General features: G+C 40.7%; 1 long non-coding RNA gene across 2 annotated transcripts; it reads right to left on the bottom strand.

Moving 5' to 3' along the window:
- Positions 1 to 67: 67 nt before the first annotated feature.
- Positions 68 to 16,551, bottom strand: LOC146506959 (uncharacterized). Of its 2 annotated transcripts, XR_014877379.1 has the most exons (3): positions 15,165 to 16,551; positions 14,880 to 15,086; positions 68 to 9,153 (listed from the first exon to the last, which is right to left on the bottom strand). It is a non-coding gene; the product is annotated as an uncharacterized LOC146506959 (long non-coding RNA). The 2 variants fall into 2 exon arrangements; XR_014877378.1 differs by having other exon boundaries at positions 14,880 to 16,551.
- Positions 16,552 to 16,770: the final 219 nt, after the last annotated feature.

Consider the following 16,770-nt stretch of genomic DNA (forward strand, 5'->3'; position numbering starts at 1 on the left):
TTTATTATTGTGGTATGCAAACTGGATCTTTAACTAAATGCTTAGTGCAAAACTTTTATCATCCACCTTTAAAAACACCTGTCTGTCGTGTAACAAGTTGGCTTTTTTTTTTTTTAGTTATATTCAATTATTGTAAGTTGTGATTTATGTTGTAACAAGAAACTGTTTGTAAGGAAAGGGTTTGTTAGTTTTAATTGCTGCTCCCGGGTTGCAGGGGTTTTTTTGTTGATTTTTTTGTTTGTTTGGTTTTTTTTACCTATGTTCTAACATGAGAAGTTTTGTATTCAATTTTGTATTCAATTCTATTTTTTTTCCGTAAACTGTATCCACAATCACTCAATAAAAATATTTTGAGGAATGTTGTAAGAAATTGTATAGTATTTGGCTTTTACTGGAAAATTAGACAAATACATGCAAAGTTCATTATTTCTTTGAAAAAATGCTTAATACATTTACTATACCACTGCAAATCTGGTGCACCCAGGCAAAGGTATGTAAAGGAACGGTAATGTTCGAGACTGACAAGTAAAATTTAAAAAGTGCCTTTAAATTGAGTCTTAAATTTGTTTCCAAGTAACAAGCCCAGCAACTACTTGCAGGAAGGCAGCACTGATGGCATTGAGACATCCACCCACGTCTCTCTTCCACTCCCTACGGTTTGTTTTGGTGTGAGTTAGTGCTGATTGTGTGTGTATCACGTCTTTGCCCTGCGAGACTCCTGCCAATCGATTCAAGGTGAGACCTGTCGATTAAACACCCTGACCGGTGCTCTCTACCTAACCCCGAGGTGATTCAATCCCACCCCTTATACACACGCATGCGCGCGCGCACACGTACACACCCACTTCACCTGTCATCCATCAATACCTCCATCAGGGCCTCTATTGATCCCCTCCATCCAGCCTCTTCACCCCACGCAGTACAACATCAGGGCCAGGATGACGTTGGTGCAGGTTTAATTTTTGGCAGATTTACAATAAAGCTCAAGTTATTATTTAACTCTTCCAGCTGTGGTGTGCTCTTTGATTTAGTACCCTGGGAGAAGATGAGTTACAGCTGACACTGAGAATCTGCTGGGGCTGGAATGGTAGGCACCCGGTTCATAACTCAGCCGCCGAATGTGTAGTTAGTCAATCACTTGATCTGTAATCACAAATGCTGCCAGAAATTACATGAGTGATGAGCTGTAATAAAAGCACTTACTTTTCCTGCTCTGTCTCTTAAGTGTTATTGGCAGACCCCTCTCTCCCAGGAGGCCATGGCTGTGAAACAAAATCCCGATATAAACTGCCTCATTGGTCCCTGCCTCACGCGCTGTCTCTGTGGCGTACTGTATGTGTGTATGTGACTGTATGTGAGTGTGTGTTAATGCAGAGTGCTTCCACCACAGTGTAATACAAAGCTCTTTTTGACAGTCTTTCTTCAACTTTTAGATTGCCTTGCTTCAGGACAAATGATCCTCACTCCAGTAAAGACAGTCATGCTCGTCTCTATCATTTATAATCTCTACTGTCGGCAGAGATGCAAAGACACTCGCTCACAATGACTGTTTTTAAATAGGCCTGGCACTATTAATTGTTAAATAAAACACTATTTAAATTTACTTCTAGACAAGTTGCTATGCAGTAGTTTAATATTATAGTAAAACTTTCCCAACCCTGAATTTGATCTCAGCCAACCGTGTACTCACAGTTTATATTACATTAACAACATGACCTTACGTACAGTAATCAAAACATGTCAGGGCCAAGACTCAAACCTTTCTTTGACAGTCTGTGACTCCCAGCTCAGTAGCCTTTAGCAGGAGTTCATGCACGACAGTTTTATTGATACAGACCTCTGTAATAATTACACAGCGTCTCGCATGCACTATTGATCAGGCCTATTGATAAAGTCATATTTTACTGTAAAGGTCTGTTGATTTGATGCATTACAGCGTAAATCTGTCCTCACAAGCAGCTGAGCTGGAAATCCGACTGCAGAGTGACGGATGCTCTTACAGATAAACACACGCAGGGCTGTTTATATCCATTGTTTGATTGAGGTTGGGTGACATAAGTTTAAGATAGTGATGTAATGATATTCATATCTTTAGTCCAACCGCATGAATAGACGATCACACAGAGACGACAAGTGAGATCTGCCTTCCAGTCCAGCTCATATGATGTGATATATAAGCGAGGGTGTTTATAGAGTCACTGCTCCATCTTATCATGATTTGTGTTGTCAGCAGGGGCTGGATCTGCATGACGTTAATAGATTCTGATGTGGTTCAAATGCCCCATGGTGAATGTGAAATAGAGATGAATGTGACAGATCGCACAGGACTTGTCCTGTATATAAACGGCCTTTGGAAATGTTGTTCTCACAGGGAAGGAAGGATGGTGTAAACGCTGGAGTGTGGGGGAACGCCAATGCTGGTATTAAAATGGTAAGAATGCGATCCTCAAAGCTGACCTGTAAGTCAAAAGAAGGAAGAAATGCAGGTGATTTTTTTCCAAGAAAAATCATCAGTTTGGTTTGCTATAAGGTTTACTGTTATTAAAAGAATTTGGCATCCTGAACCTGCAAACACCCTGAACTGTACACTAATGGAGAACTAAATGTAAAGTGTCAAGTAATATGCACTGGTGTCGCGCATTATCACCCTTTGATCTTCCTATGGAAAAATATAATATGTGTAATAAGGGAAAAAAGCAAATTTATTACCATTGGAGGAAAGGAAAATAGATCTTTATGGTCCAGGTTAAAAAGCAGCTTACTAGACCATGTTTCCGCTTTGGCCGGCAGTTCAAAAGCATGTTTTCTTTTCGAATTTTTCTCTGGCCGGATTCTGAATCACTTGGGGGCAGTTCGCAAAAGGCTGTGGTGCACCATTGCCGGGCTGGTTTTTACATTTAAAGAGCCAAAGATACATGGGGAACATGTTCACGTTCAAAAGGCCTACAAAACTCTAAAAGCTGGGATATTGAGTTAATTGCTGGCCCAGTCAAAGCAAGGCTGCTGCTGCAAAATGCGGTGTACAGCCTCGCTGTAGAAGAGGACAGAGGAGTGAAAACTGCTCCTAATTACCAATGATTTACTGGATAAGCATGTGACCTGCTACAACATGAGCAATTTTAAATGACCTGGAATCTTAATGACAGTAAACAAAACTCGTGAAAAACAGGCTATAAAAACAAAAAAAAAGGGTGGCAGTTATTTCTAAAAGGGGTTTAGAAACATATAGTGGCTGAAAAGCAATAAAAATAAAGATTTTTACAAAATAGCAGATTAGAGTGTTTTTGGCTTCATTCGAGGACTTCTATTGTGCATGGTTGTTACAGCATCAAATCTACCAACGGAAATGGTACAAAACTAAAGCACACCACTGACTTTGAACACTACTTTTGTACCACAGCTGTCTGAAATGCTAATATATAGTCTTGTGGAATAGCAACAATACCTCCAGTGTGTTCCCCAGAGCTGGAGGGAGGAGGCAAGACAAGACAAAGACAGTTTTTAATCCGAGCAGGAAGCATACAGTGGCGATTCACTGTGAAATGGTGAGTGATATGACTGAGTAGTGTATTTACTGAGTCTGACAGGGTAGGAGAAAGAGAGTGTTTTCTTCCCGTCCATACATTTATCCCCCTCCATAAATCACCACCAATGGGATTCATAAATGTGGAAGAGAAAACGTTGTGTTGCTCCGACTCAAGCAATTCCACTTTGACCTTTAAATTTGGCATTGGTCACTCATGCTAAATGTGTGCCACGACCTTCCATGACCTTGGACTATTCATATTTAATAGCCTTTCAGTCTGATGGTTCCGCAGAATGCATACAGTATATGAATGCACACACTACAAAGAGAAATCCAAACATTTAATGCCTTAGTTTGAGAGTCTGATCACAAGTGATTCTTAGTTGTCTAGGTGTCTATCTATGAAAATACACATAAATGAAGAGAATATATGACTGTGTCTTTATTGCTTTGATTCCATTATCCCTACTCGGCACACTCTATGATGCCCTATGTGCATCATAACCTTTGACTCCAGCCAGTGCTTTTAAGGTTCTGCACTTTGCCCTCTCCCATTTGACCTACTGAAGTATACCTTTATAATTGCCCCTGTCGCTATCAAATGCGCATATGAGGGGGTGCAGGGGCACCAGGCATAAGTCTGTCCAGTAACCTTTTGGCCTTTGGTCCATTCATTCTGCTTGAAGCAAGCACAGCAGGTCTCCTCTGCCTTCCCACAGTCTAATACTGTATTAGTCTACATGTCTGAGTTATTGATGGTGCTTTAGAAATATTTTATTGGTCAGTCATGACCTTTGACTGGGGCAACGCAAACACTAACCCCCCTAAAGCTTCCTATTGACATGGATATATGTATGATCACATGGTTAATAGTATAGATTTAAAACAGCTGAAGACCTGGTCTTTTGGATTTTTGCACTGTGAGGTCAGCATTGCATTTCATTAAGGGTTAGCTCTAATAAAATTATCCACTGATGCTTAGGGAAAGATTTTTAGGGAAAAAATATATATAAAAGATATTCATATCAAATAATAGATTTTAATAAATATTTTATGTCACATTTCCAAAGCAAAATGTACAAGTATCCATAGGAAAAATATCACAGGCACTTTAAAATGCTAAATCTTTTCCTCAAATCATCCTCTTGTCTCCTCCCATTACTTGACGCAAAACTCTCCATCAATGGAAGTGTAGCTTGCACTTAAGCACCTACAATTAAGATAAGCCTAGCCACAACTGGACAATTACCTGCCAACTAACCTTTTCTGGAGGCACTTAAGAAGGTAAGGACTCCCGAGGATAGATGTGCCATGAGTAGAACAAGCTCTTCAACAGGCCAGAAGGAGAGAGACAGAAAGGTAAGGAGGATGTAATGTATGAGAAGAGGGGGATAGAGAGAGTGTGTCAAAAAGAGAGGGAAAATGATAGAAATAGAGAAAAAGACAGTATCATGGTGAGATTACCTAATCCTCTGTCTGAGAGGAGTATTTGAAGGACCTGGTGGTGTCAGACATGAGGGGGCTTTGTGGAGGTTTACCCAGGAGAGGCCAGCTTAGCGGGGGAATCTAGTGGAACACCAGGTGACCAGTGCTTCGTCCCCAAGCACAAGCCTCAGCTTGTGGCTTTGTAAACACTGTTAAATTGATTGCAGAGAGCTGATGAGATTTCCCTGCAGCCTGGGTTATTATCACATTGTGGAGTCGCTCTAATTCACTGATACTGAGGCCTATATGGGTTGTCACTCACTTTTATGTTGTCATTTTTAATGTAAGAGGCATCGTTTCCGTCAGTGCGTATCTTTCAGGTTCTGAAGATGCAGACATTTGAAATGTGCAATGAATTTAAACACTGAGGAAGACTTCATTTCCTAAATCATTGTGCAACATTTTTAGCACCAGTGAGGGTGTCTCTGCTTCTGCACAACGGGGTGAGTTTCAGTACTGTATGATATCTGATCCCAAAAGCCCTGCGGGGCAGCCACAGCAAATCAACAATGGATTAATGGATGTGGGTTTGCTCATAAATCTCGTTGGGACTGGAAAGCATTCGAGAACAGTCAGCCTGTAGTGGTGCGCTTAATGTTACAGGCAGTTTGGGTTTCCCATCGTTCAAAGTAGTGACAGAGTAGTAAAGATGTGGCAGCATCTTATGTCTGTGTTAAATCAGTGAATGTCAGAAATGCTAGATAGTCAGTTTGCTGTGCTGAGAGCTCTACCAAAACTGATTCACTGGTGCAGATATGTTAGTGAATAACTCCAATGATTTTCCATAGCTCTCAGTGTCCAGTAGAATGACTTCATGTACCACAGCAAAGACAGGAAAAACAAAAAAGATATGTTGTGGTGACATGCACTAATTCACTCGTGTCACTACAGCCCTTCAACCTTAGCCTAGTGTGTTAAGGCCTCGCCATAGATCACAGTGGTTAACAGTTAGCTGTTCCTGCAGGTGTGCAGAGAATGGCTGTAACAGTCTCCATTACTGGAGAGAATGGCTCAACTCCCACAGCCCCCTCCAGACAGTGCTGTCATTACCCATCCATTGTGAGGCCTGAGAGGAAGCTGTAAGTACGGCAGACTTATGGCTTTGTTAGGGCGACTGGATGCTCACCTCACATGCAGCACCGGATAAGGAGGTATGGCGGCATGGAAGCCAGATAGAGTGATGGAGACGGAGGATGAATCAAACACTCCCATGATGCCCCGCCACCATCTCCACGGCCACCCCCCGATGGGGTTGTGAGTTGAGTGCATGGTGTAAGGTGGCGAGGGTTATTTGGTGCTATTTTTACAAGAAACGGGCTGATTTGTCTTAGGCCATTACCGTCTATTACAGCTGCGAGTCTTGGGGAAAAGGTGGGAAGCGGCAGACGCTGGCATTCTGCCTAAAGAGAAATCAATGAAACAAATTAATCCTTCGCAGGCTGCAGTGACACCGTAATCCATCATTCAGGGGGCGCTTTTACACGCTGAATCAGGGAGCAAGTCAGGGAGGAGGAGAGCTTGGCGGATGGGTGGGTGCATGTTGGTTGAGAAAGGGTGGGGGGAGAAGGGCGGGTGGGGGAGACCAAACCCCTGGGGGACAGGGGCAGACATCCATGCTTCAGTAACACTGTGGTAACGGTGGGTGGTGGCAGGGAATTGAGTGGCTCTGAGCCCTGCCTTTACATCCTTGAGCTGCCTGTGGACATACATAGTAGTAGGAGGAGAAAAGGGACGTAAACACAATCAGCTAAACTACACCATGAACACAGGCACGGTTGTGATTATACACATATTTTCTCTCTTTTTTTACGTCACATGATGGCTATTTCAACCCCACAGGGTTAATGGCTGATGCTGAAATTCATATGAAAGCTTTATAATTTGCTTCGCACTGAAAATACAGGCAACCAACTGGTCAGTAATGTATGGACATAACTAGGATGTCAAACAAAGGAAAGAAAAATGTCAGTAATTGGATCTTTGCAGGGATTTCACTTTGTTCTTAAGAAATTGAGGAACCTAATGAGCAATATGCAAAAAGCTCACTAATTGCTTGTCTGTGAAGGTAAAAATACACTAAAAAACAGATCACCATCTCATTATTCAAAGCAGTGTGCTCCATACGTGTGCTGAGATTTGCTGTGGTGATGCCCCAGCACAGAGCCACTCAGGGCGCAGATCTATCTGTGTGATTGAAACATGTGATCATCTTCCCTGTGAGGAGACAGCGTTGTCCAGGCCAAGATCCACGTGAAGCAGCTGCACAGTCTGTTGAATCTTGTAACACTCGGCGTCAAATGGTACCACAATTCAAGTGGGAGCGAAGAGTGGAAAAACACACACATACACACATATCAAGATTGATGTGTTTTTTATTAAGATCTTTGCTGTGTTGCATTGCCTCTTAGTAATCTTACATCATTATGAAATCAAATTCAAGAGCGTGATCCATTCGGCGCTACCGTCTCAGCCAGCTTTGTTGGTCTCGAGGCTCCTTTGCAACAATTGTGGCTGCACAGTCATCGATGGTGACTGTGTGTGTTCATATAACAGTGACTTTTGTAGCTGATGAAGGGTGGTGAGGTTCATTGCGTTAAAAAAAATGACAGTTTATGCAGAAACACTACAACAAAACCTTTATTTGCTGCCTTATTTTAACAGGGGGCTCCACTTACCTTTACCAGCTCCTGGTAAAAAGAATGCGGGCGGTTGCCTCCTTTCTTCCTCAAGACACAGGTGGTAGCATTCTGAGGAACGGCATGTTAGAAAGAAATCTGAAAAAATATTGTGGGCGGAGGAATAAAAGGAGGGGGGGGTGAATGTGGAGGGTGAAGGAAGAAGGAAGGGAGAGGTTGAGATTAGGAGTGGGTGGGGCAGCAAAGAGGAAGGATAAAGGGAGTAAAGGGATGGAAAAAGAGGAGTGGAGAGGAGGGGAGGGGAAAAAATCGAAAGGATGGAAAAATGTGGGGATATTGCAGCAGAGCGGATGGTGTGAGGGAGGCAGTGTGAGAAATGTTGCCGGAAATGCTAGAGCCAGCAGCGTGTGTAAAAAACCACACTGCAACATTTCTCATCCTTGACATCACTGACAGGCTTTCCAAACACACACAGTGTGCTTTCAAAGTGCACGGTTGTAATATCCAAATCTTTACCGCAGCTTCTCCTCTCAGATCATACTCTTTTGTTTTCCTTCCTTCTGTAAACACGGCAGATGTCAGAGGTATTAAATTTAACCAGTGCTGTAATTCTTAATTTGAAGGGTGTGTGTGCTTTAAGATTCCCACAGCAAATACAATAAAACATGTTTGTGTGCAGTGAGAACATTCTTTGACTCGCTCTCAAAGCCGTAGAAGAGACACACTGAGAGGAGTGAAGGGGTGAGGAATGACGGATATGAGGAGAGGAGAGGAGGAGGACAGAAGATTGTTGTGGAATGTTTGCAGATCTGGCCAGAACTCGACCATCTCATTTGTCAGGGCTTGACCTCAGCTCTGGGGTTAAAGGTTAAAGGCAACATCTGAGGGAAACTGACTCGGCTATCTCACGCCCGCACACACACAGGCAAGTAAACACACAAATGTGTGAGAGTGTCTCTCCTTCTGCATGCTCTCACACATAATTCAAGCTCATGCACACTACATCTGTATATATCATCATTAATATCCATCCCAGTCTTATTTGTTTTATTAATACCGAGTGTTATGTTGACCCCTAGCTATGAAAAGATTAGCTGCCAGTTTCCCAAAAGCATACCAAAGACTTTTTCCAAAACAAAGCACTGAAGAAGAATTTGAGTTCCAGGATGCTTGGATTCATTTCTGAGTAGAAAAGCTTGGAGTGTACTCGATAAACACACACTCCTGTACATAATGAAACAGAACAAATCGGCACTGGGCAATGGATTTCGAAGAGAGCAGCTCCTTAAAATCAAAGTAATGATTAATTCACCTTTTATGTTATATTTACCGCTCTTCGTGGCAAGTGGTCGCAATTCTCGTGCTTCTAAGCAGACGTGTCACTGTCACTGTCCTATGACCACACAACACTTGCCATAAATTACATCTCATCCGAGTGTCAGCCCTTCACCACACCAACATGTCCCACTGTGTGTCCAAGCGGCAGGCCACCGTGTTCCTCTTTGCCTGTGAGGTGACAAACAACACAAACTTAGCTGCAAAGGGCAAGGTTAACCACACGGAATCACTCAAACAAACTCTCTCCTCCAAGTTTCAAATTAAAGTGAGGACATAGCAGGAAATGACAATGTGTGTGGCCCGTTTCAGTGACCCACATAAACAGCAGACACCTGTGAGTCATATGAAATTAAAACAATTGGCTGATGACAGCTACGCCTTGCATACTGAAAACGGCGGAACTCAGTCATGTTTGAGAGCATTTTTTATTATTATTATTATTCATTCATCTACAAATAAAGCGAAGCAGCAACTCAATGTGACTGCACTTCCAGACACTTCTGTGCCCCTGTTAGGGAAACAAATTTTTCTTTTTTTTTTGTTGTTTAAAATGCAGCCTTCCTCCTTGTTTCTCTTTTATTCAGCTTTTTTTTTAAAAAAAAAAAAAGAAGAGAGAGACAGGTAGTGCAGTAGCTAATATTCATGGCTTTGAGATGCATTTTAAATCACACACCTTTGTCATTCTTTGGCCGGAGACATCAAACAGGTGCTATGAATAATTTATCTTAAGAGTTTCACATTGATAAGGTCACAATCTGCCAGGTCTGGACACTAAACACAGGCCATCTTCACACCTTCACTTTGCTGTCTTTTTAACACACATGTGCCCTCACACACACTAAAACACACTCCTTTTAAATGAAAACGTCAGCATACGTGTGTGTGGGTGAGAGGGAGAGAGAGAAAGAAGGAGTTAGTGTGTGTCTTTTGATGTAAATATTTTTAATAGTTGCTCGACTTAGAAATTGTGTGACGTGATAATATCGACATGTTAAGACATATTTCTCATACAGTATAGATCAATTTATGGCACAAAATATTTTTAAAGTTGGTAAATCTGCACGAATATGCCTCTCACTCAAACTGCCTCAGAGAATTACTGGGAAATGATTTCATCTGTACTGATGTAAACTAGACTGCAGCAGCGTGCTCAGTCGCTCATGGTTCAGCTACACTACATTTCTAATTAATCCCCTGCTGTGTGTTGATTTATTTTTTTTTCAGGAAAAAATGAGAGGAAAATAGTGCAGTGCTTATATCATGCCACTCATTCAAATTCAAAGGAAGGGATGGGAAAACTATGGCAAAGTATCACCAAAGGTCATCAGTCAGCGCAAGGCACCATAGCCCGCAATGTAAACATCAGTGTGTTAAAGTTACCAGAAGCGAACTAATTAGATTCGTAAATGCTGTCTGATGTGAAATTTTCTGCCATAAATATTTTGAAATGGGAGCTAACTCTCATAGGTGAGTCCGTCACCCACTACAGCGCTATGGCAGTGACAGGACAAGCTGAACATTAAGCGCACAGGAAAACACTCCTCCGCTGTGTTGACCCCCCTCTTCCTTTTCTCTCCTCGTCTGTCTCTCGCTTCTTGTTCGCTTCCGAAGTAATCGCAATACTTAAAAAAAGAAAGGTTTTGCACTCTTCTGTGTCGGAGAGTAATCTCGCTCTTCTGTCGCTGGGCTATATTTCTACAGTGTGTTGTCGGATAATGTGAGGATGGGATGAAAGGTAATCTGCGTGCAGAATTCCTAAAGCTCCCTTATCCTTGTTGAATTTCTCAAGAATTCCACCTTTGGCCCCCCGGTTTCCCTGAAATAAATTACCTTAAGGGTAAGATGCCTTCACGAACCCCCGGTTAGGGTTTTTTTTTTTTTTTTTTTTTTTTTTTTTTTTTTTTTGCGTTGCCCTCTTTAAACTCAGCCAAGCAGGTATTAAGTCCCGTTCTAATTCACTTTGTTGCTCAGGGCTGCATCTCTCCCTGGATATTTGACAGGCACTTGGGGAATGAGACTAAATTATTTCCCAAACTTGCATGAAAATAGTCCTCACAATATTAAAATTGCGTTGTGTTGAGCATTTCTGATTACAGTGTTGCATTAAGTTGACACAGTAATATAAGCAGGTCGCTTTTAAGGCAAACCCTCCGGGCACTGACAGTCACAAGCCCTTCTAATAAAACATTTTCCCATGTCAGTTAATTTTCTGTGTATTGGGCTTAGCTAATGATTGATATACGCTAGGCTTCCTTCCACGCTGGTTTCCTAAGAAGTACACACGCTGTTGAAAAATCTGTTTCCCTTCATCTAGCTCCTGGTACTTAAAGTTTGGTTTTTTGGTGTACTACAAAATTACAGTGTTTGCACTGTGGAACCACGAGGGTTTCAGTGCTAATGGATTTATAATCTCCGTCTCTGGGACCATCCAGAGTAATTAGCACATAGGCTCTAAAGAAATGATGGTTAGTGAGCAATAAAGCCATTGCCCATAGCATAAACTGACAGCCCCTCTAACCTAACCAACCTAAAGTCTAATTGGGAAAGTCGTTGCAGTTATTGTCCTAAATTATAGTCTGGGATTCGAAATCCCTGGAAAGAGACTTCAATTCATGACACGTTAACTGAAGGGAGCGCATATCTGCACACACACATCTACAGTAAATATAATGAGAAAATAAACATTTATTTCCATGCAAACTAAACCGGCATAATATAAACATAAAAGCATGCAAGAAATTATCACGGTTGTTGTTAATAAACTTAAAATCGTGCACATTCGTTGTTGTTGGCATCTGGTTTTAAACTGAAAATGAAACTTTTTCTTTGTTTTGGGAATCACTTTTAGTTTTCATTAATAATTAGTAAATGATTTATCGTGTGGACTCTTTCCTGTTAATTGTTTAGGTCTCCAAATAGTTGAAGCCCATATGCTATTACTGATTTTATATTCCGACTATTTCTCACGAATCGTCTTTTCATTAAGAGCAATTAGATTATGTCTATTGAAAATTGCTGATCCATGGGGGGGTGGGGGGCAGTGGGATAAAAGGCGATTTCAAGTGACCTTCCCGTCCCTTTCACACCAATCCGAGCCTCCAGAATAATTTGGGGATCAGTTTTGGACAAAAAGAAGCCCCTCAACACCCCCCACCCACCCCAACAACCCATACCCTTCACCCACCCCTCCCTTTTCAACACACAACCACTCAGAGCAACAAAATCACCAGTTTAAACATGAGAATTAGTTCTATTTTTTTAATCAATATTATTAATTATAACTTGCAAGAAAGATGTCATTTAGGTATTTTTTTTACAATTCTTATATACTTTTTCAAGAACATAGTAAGGTGTTGAAAAAACAAAAAAGGGTGCAGAGTAGCAATCAGACTGCTGCTTTAAAATCCAAGTCAAAGTCTCAGTTGTTTTGAAGAGGTCACGTGACGTGTTATTTTAGATTTAACTACTTCAGCATAATTACAAAAACTACTTTCATTTTGTTGCCCAGCTAAAACAGGGCAAATCAATGGACCACTACAGGTTTACTGTTAACACGAAGAAACAAATATGTTGGAAGTCAGTTATATATATATATATATATATATATATATATATATATATATATATATATATATATATATATATATATATATATCCCGAAAACATTAAACTGAAAGACTGGCAAATTCTGTATTATCTCTTTCTTTTTTGTCGTTTTTTGACTCCTTCATTAGTAAGTAAGGTCAGATAAATGTAAATGCAAATTTTCCAATGTAAACACATTTTAATTAAAGTTAATTAAATATTTATATATATATATATATATATATATATATATATATATATATATATATATATATATATATATATATATATATATATATATATATATATATATATATGGGGATATCTGTATTATATATAAGAGGTACACATCATTATCTCCCCTGGGTAACAAGCGCACCAAGGGTCTGTTTAGAGCATGAAAAGTAGTTTTTAAAATAAAGTACAAATAACTTCTGTGACAAACTTTTTCACACTCCGCAGAAGCGGGGTTTAAACTTCTTTGGTGTGGCTATATCCTGTGCTCCACTTGACTTTTCATCAGTGTGTGTTACTCAAATAATAAACATTCGGGAGCAACATGGGAGATATTAAATGTTGCTTATAGTTGCATGCATAAAGGAGAACATCACTTCATTCCTTTTTGATGGTTTAATTGTCTTAATTTAGCACGCAGGTGTTGACGTCGCAGGGATCAGCTGTATGTGGCCCTTAAGCTCGGCAAGCAGAAACACAACACTCCTGTGTACACAGGAGGCGTTTTGAGCTGAGGCCCCTGGAAAAGGTAATCAGCCTCTAAGCCCAATACAATGTCTTATTGAATATACTGCGGTTACAAGCTCTGAAGTGATTACATACACACAATCAATAATAAACAGACCTTCGACGCTTTTTTTTACTAATGTTTTTTTTCCCCTACATCAGTTTGCATCGTTTTAAATGCTCTGAAATGCATTCCTGTTGTCATCTGGTGTTTTATTAGGGAGCCTTGCACTTATGACCTCAGTGTTTTCCCAACTGATTGTGCTGCTTGTTGGTTTCAGCTGCGTTAAAGTTGCATTTTGTGAGCTTTACAGCTTTAAAGTCTGAATTTGTGTACAGAGGGCATTATTGATCACAGATTTGGCAAAACTGCAATGTGCTTCCCATTCTTACAAATGTTTATCTAATAAGGTCCTTTGACAAAACTACCATGCGAGGGAAATTTAAGCAGCCATAGAAATTCTATTTGTGGTTTATTCAAGTTTTATTGCAATGGAAAATGTCAGCCTTCTCTATTTCGAGACCGCAAATAATCTGTTGCAAAGAAAACCGTTGCATTGCAGTCAAAGTAGGACTGCTGCTATATAATGCGCAAATGCATCAATCACCTTTGTTAATGTGATTATGTCATTCTTTAGATGTTTTTTCCAATAAGTTCATATTTTATGGAGACGTCCGTATTTTTCTACCCAATTAAAAAGTGGAAACCTTAAGTATAGGACATGAAAAAATATTGCTTTGCTCACTTAGTATTATTTAGCATGAACTTTATTTCAGCATGGGAGGATTAGGTTAAATGTTATTATGTAAGGTTATTTTAGAAAGCCGTCTGGCACGCGCTTTGTCCTGGAATATATTAACCTGGCCCACGTTGCACATCGTTTATTTTATATCACTTTTCACTGCACTTCCTCCATATCAATAATGCTGCTTTGATGGGGGGGAAAAAAAACCCCACATATACACACGCAAACTCCGTGTCGCTTTAAATTTCCTCTCAGCAACATTTTCTGACGCATAATGGCTTCTTAGTGGTGCGCTGATTTTTATTTGATTTTATTGATTCATTTATTTATTTTTTGAATCTATAATGTATGCTCAAGTAATATCCTGGCTAAATTGGCACTTGGGAAAGAGTGTAGAAGATGGGCAACGCCTGGTCTCCTTGATCAGTCTTTTAATCCGGTGACACTATCGCTGAGACAAGCAGACGGTTATCGATCTTTTCATTATGTGTTCAACCAACAAACAGCTTCGCAGGTGAAGTGCACTGGACGTCAAAAAAAGGGGCTCTCGTGTCCATTTGTACTCCAACCAGCCTGCGCTAACATCACTAGCATCAGATATACAAATCAGTGGGGAAAACGTGAAACGAGTGTCTACCGTCGCCCTTATCTTGGAGGGAGAAATGAGACTGTGCACTAGTTAAAAAGTTGTGACTTTGACACGACCCGGACTTCTGCACGCTTTAAAGTAAACGCTCCTGTGGCGGGACTCAAGAGAATTTTGTCCTTGCTTTCAGAAGCACGCGTGTGCATGGCAGAAGAAGTAATAAATAGTGCACTTGCCTTATCGGTGCCCGGTTTGCCCACGTAGAAAGCTGCTCCGCTACCGTTAACCACCGTCGCTGGCGCTTCTTCTTTTAATGTCCTGACGTCCACTTTCTCCTTTTTACTCTTGCCGATTCCCAGATTCTATTAGAGCGTCTACCCTGCTCCCATTCGCTGTCCCTCTCACTCTCACTCTCCTCTTCTCCCGCGGAGACCCTTTCCAATCTGTAGAGTTAAATCTTAATGATACACTTACAGAAGAAGAAAAAAAATCTTTGTCCGATTTAATCTTATTGGTTTCACCTTTTCAAAGAGCTAGAGATATGGCCGGGGAGTTTCAGTGGAGTGTCCGAGACAGGGACGGGAGAGAGAGCTCTCTTGTTGAATACTTAAAAAACAACCCATCCCTCCTATGCGTTTACAAAGGGGGCACTTGCATATTAACGCTCCTTTATGTCTGCTATTATCTCGGTGAGGTTAAAGCTCTGTTTACAACGTCTTTAATTCATTAAACAACATTTATACGTATTATGCATAGTTACTGAGTCTCAGCACGGTATTACCATGTTTTTGGACATGTACGCACACGGTTTGGGGGTTTGTGTTCAATCTATATTCCGTGCGATCAAGAGTGTAGTGTATTATTGTCGCTATATTTATTCAGATGTAATAACACGTATTTTTTATGTTTGCTGAAAGTTTGGTGGGGTTTTTTGTTGTGTTTTTTTTTTTGTTTTTTGTTTGTTTAAGTTATACATCCCTAACAACAAAACAGTTGTACATTTCATAACCTCGTCAATAAAAATACACAAAGGATAAAAGACAACAGCGGCAAAGTTCGGACTTTTATATTTTTAAAATCAGCTTTTGCGATTTAAAATGCATGTCTGATGAGTTATGGATGCATTTATATGAGGCTGTAATTGTACAATGTACGCTAGATGGCAGCGCGATCCAGACATTTTTGAGTTGGAGAGGCAGTAAGCCTGCAGAAACCCTGGTACAAGAAAAAAGCCGGAATCCCCATGCAAATTGTCAGTAACTTCACATTTTGAATTACTGTCATTATTAAGACATAATATGACACCGGCTCAGTGATTGTAGAGACTATAGGACCTTGGTAATTATTGAATATTGCTCATTCCTCGGTCTAATTTTAGAGATTTTCGGCCGCTGGCAAGGCATCCCGTTTGTATAACACTGTCTTTTATGCATCATTCTTCACACTGACATTTTCTTTCTCTTATTAACTGGTTTAAACTAAACGTTAAGTTTTAATCAGCGAGACTGTGCCGATTACAGGCAACGATGTACCGCAATGCGCATGCCAAGGACAAAACAGCCTGTGAAAATATCAATCCATGGCAAAACATTAATGACATCCGTTAATTCTATAATGAAGATAACAGTCCGAGACAAACCATTTTGAAACTTCGGGGAATTTCTGAAGCAGAATCCCCCTTTTGCCGCTGTGTACATTTTTTTTTTTTTTTTTTTGGTTTATTTGTCGTGCGTAAAATCTTTGTCCACTCTTTCCTTTACCCCGCTTTTTTGCTATTCTGTCCAGGGTTTCTTCCTCTTTTTTGGTGACAATAGACGGCCCATACTAATCAGGTTTCAAAGTAAATAGCAGCGCGGGGCGAGCTCAATGTAAATTGTGCCTGTCAGAGCCCCCCTCCCCCCCTCCCCCCCTCCAGTCGTCGATGGCAACACTGCAAAAAATGTCCGTCCTCAGACCTCAGTCGTTCGGTGCTGGAACCGAAGCGGGAGACTGAATCTTCCATCCAGGGGGTGAGATGCATCTACTTGTTTCTAATGCCAATCGATCCATCACTGTAAAATTCATAACATCGACTATTAATTACTAAACCGATCTCCCGCACGGTTGTCTTGATGTCAACATATCGAC

This window comes from Neolamprologus multifasciatus, chromosome 12 (genome assembly GCF_963576455.1).
Source record: "Neolamprologus multifasciatus chromosome 12, fNeoMul1.2, whole genome shotgun sequence".
Taxonomy (NCBI): domain Eukaryota; kingdom Metazoa; phylum Chordata; class Actinopteri; order Cichliformes; family Cichlidae; genus Neolamprologus; species Neolamprologus multifasciatus.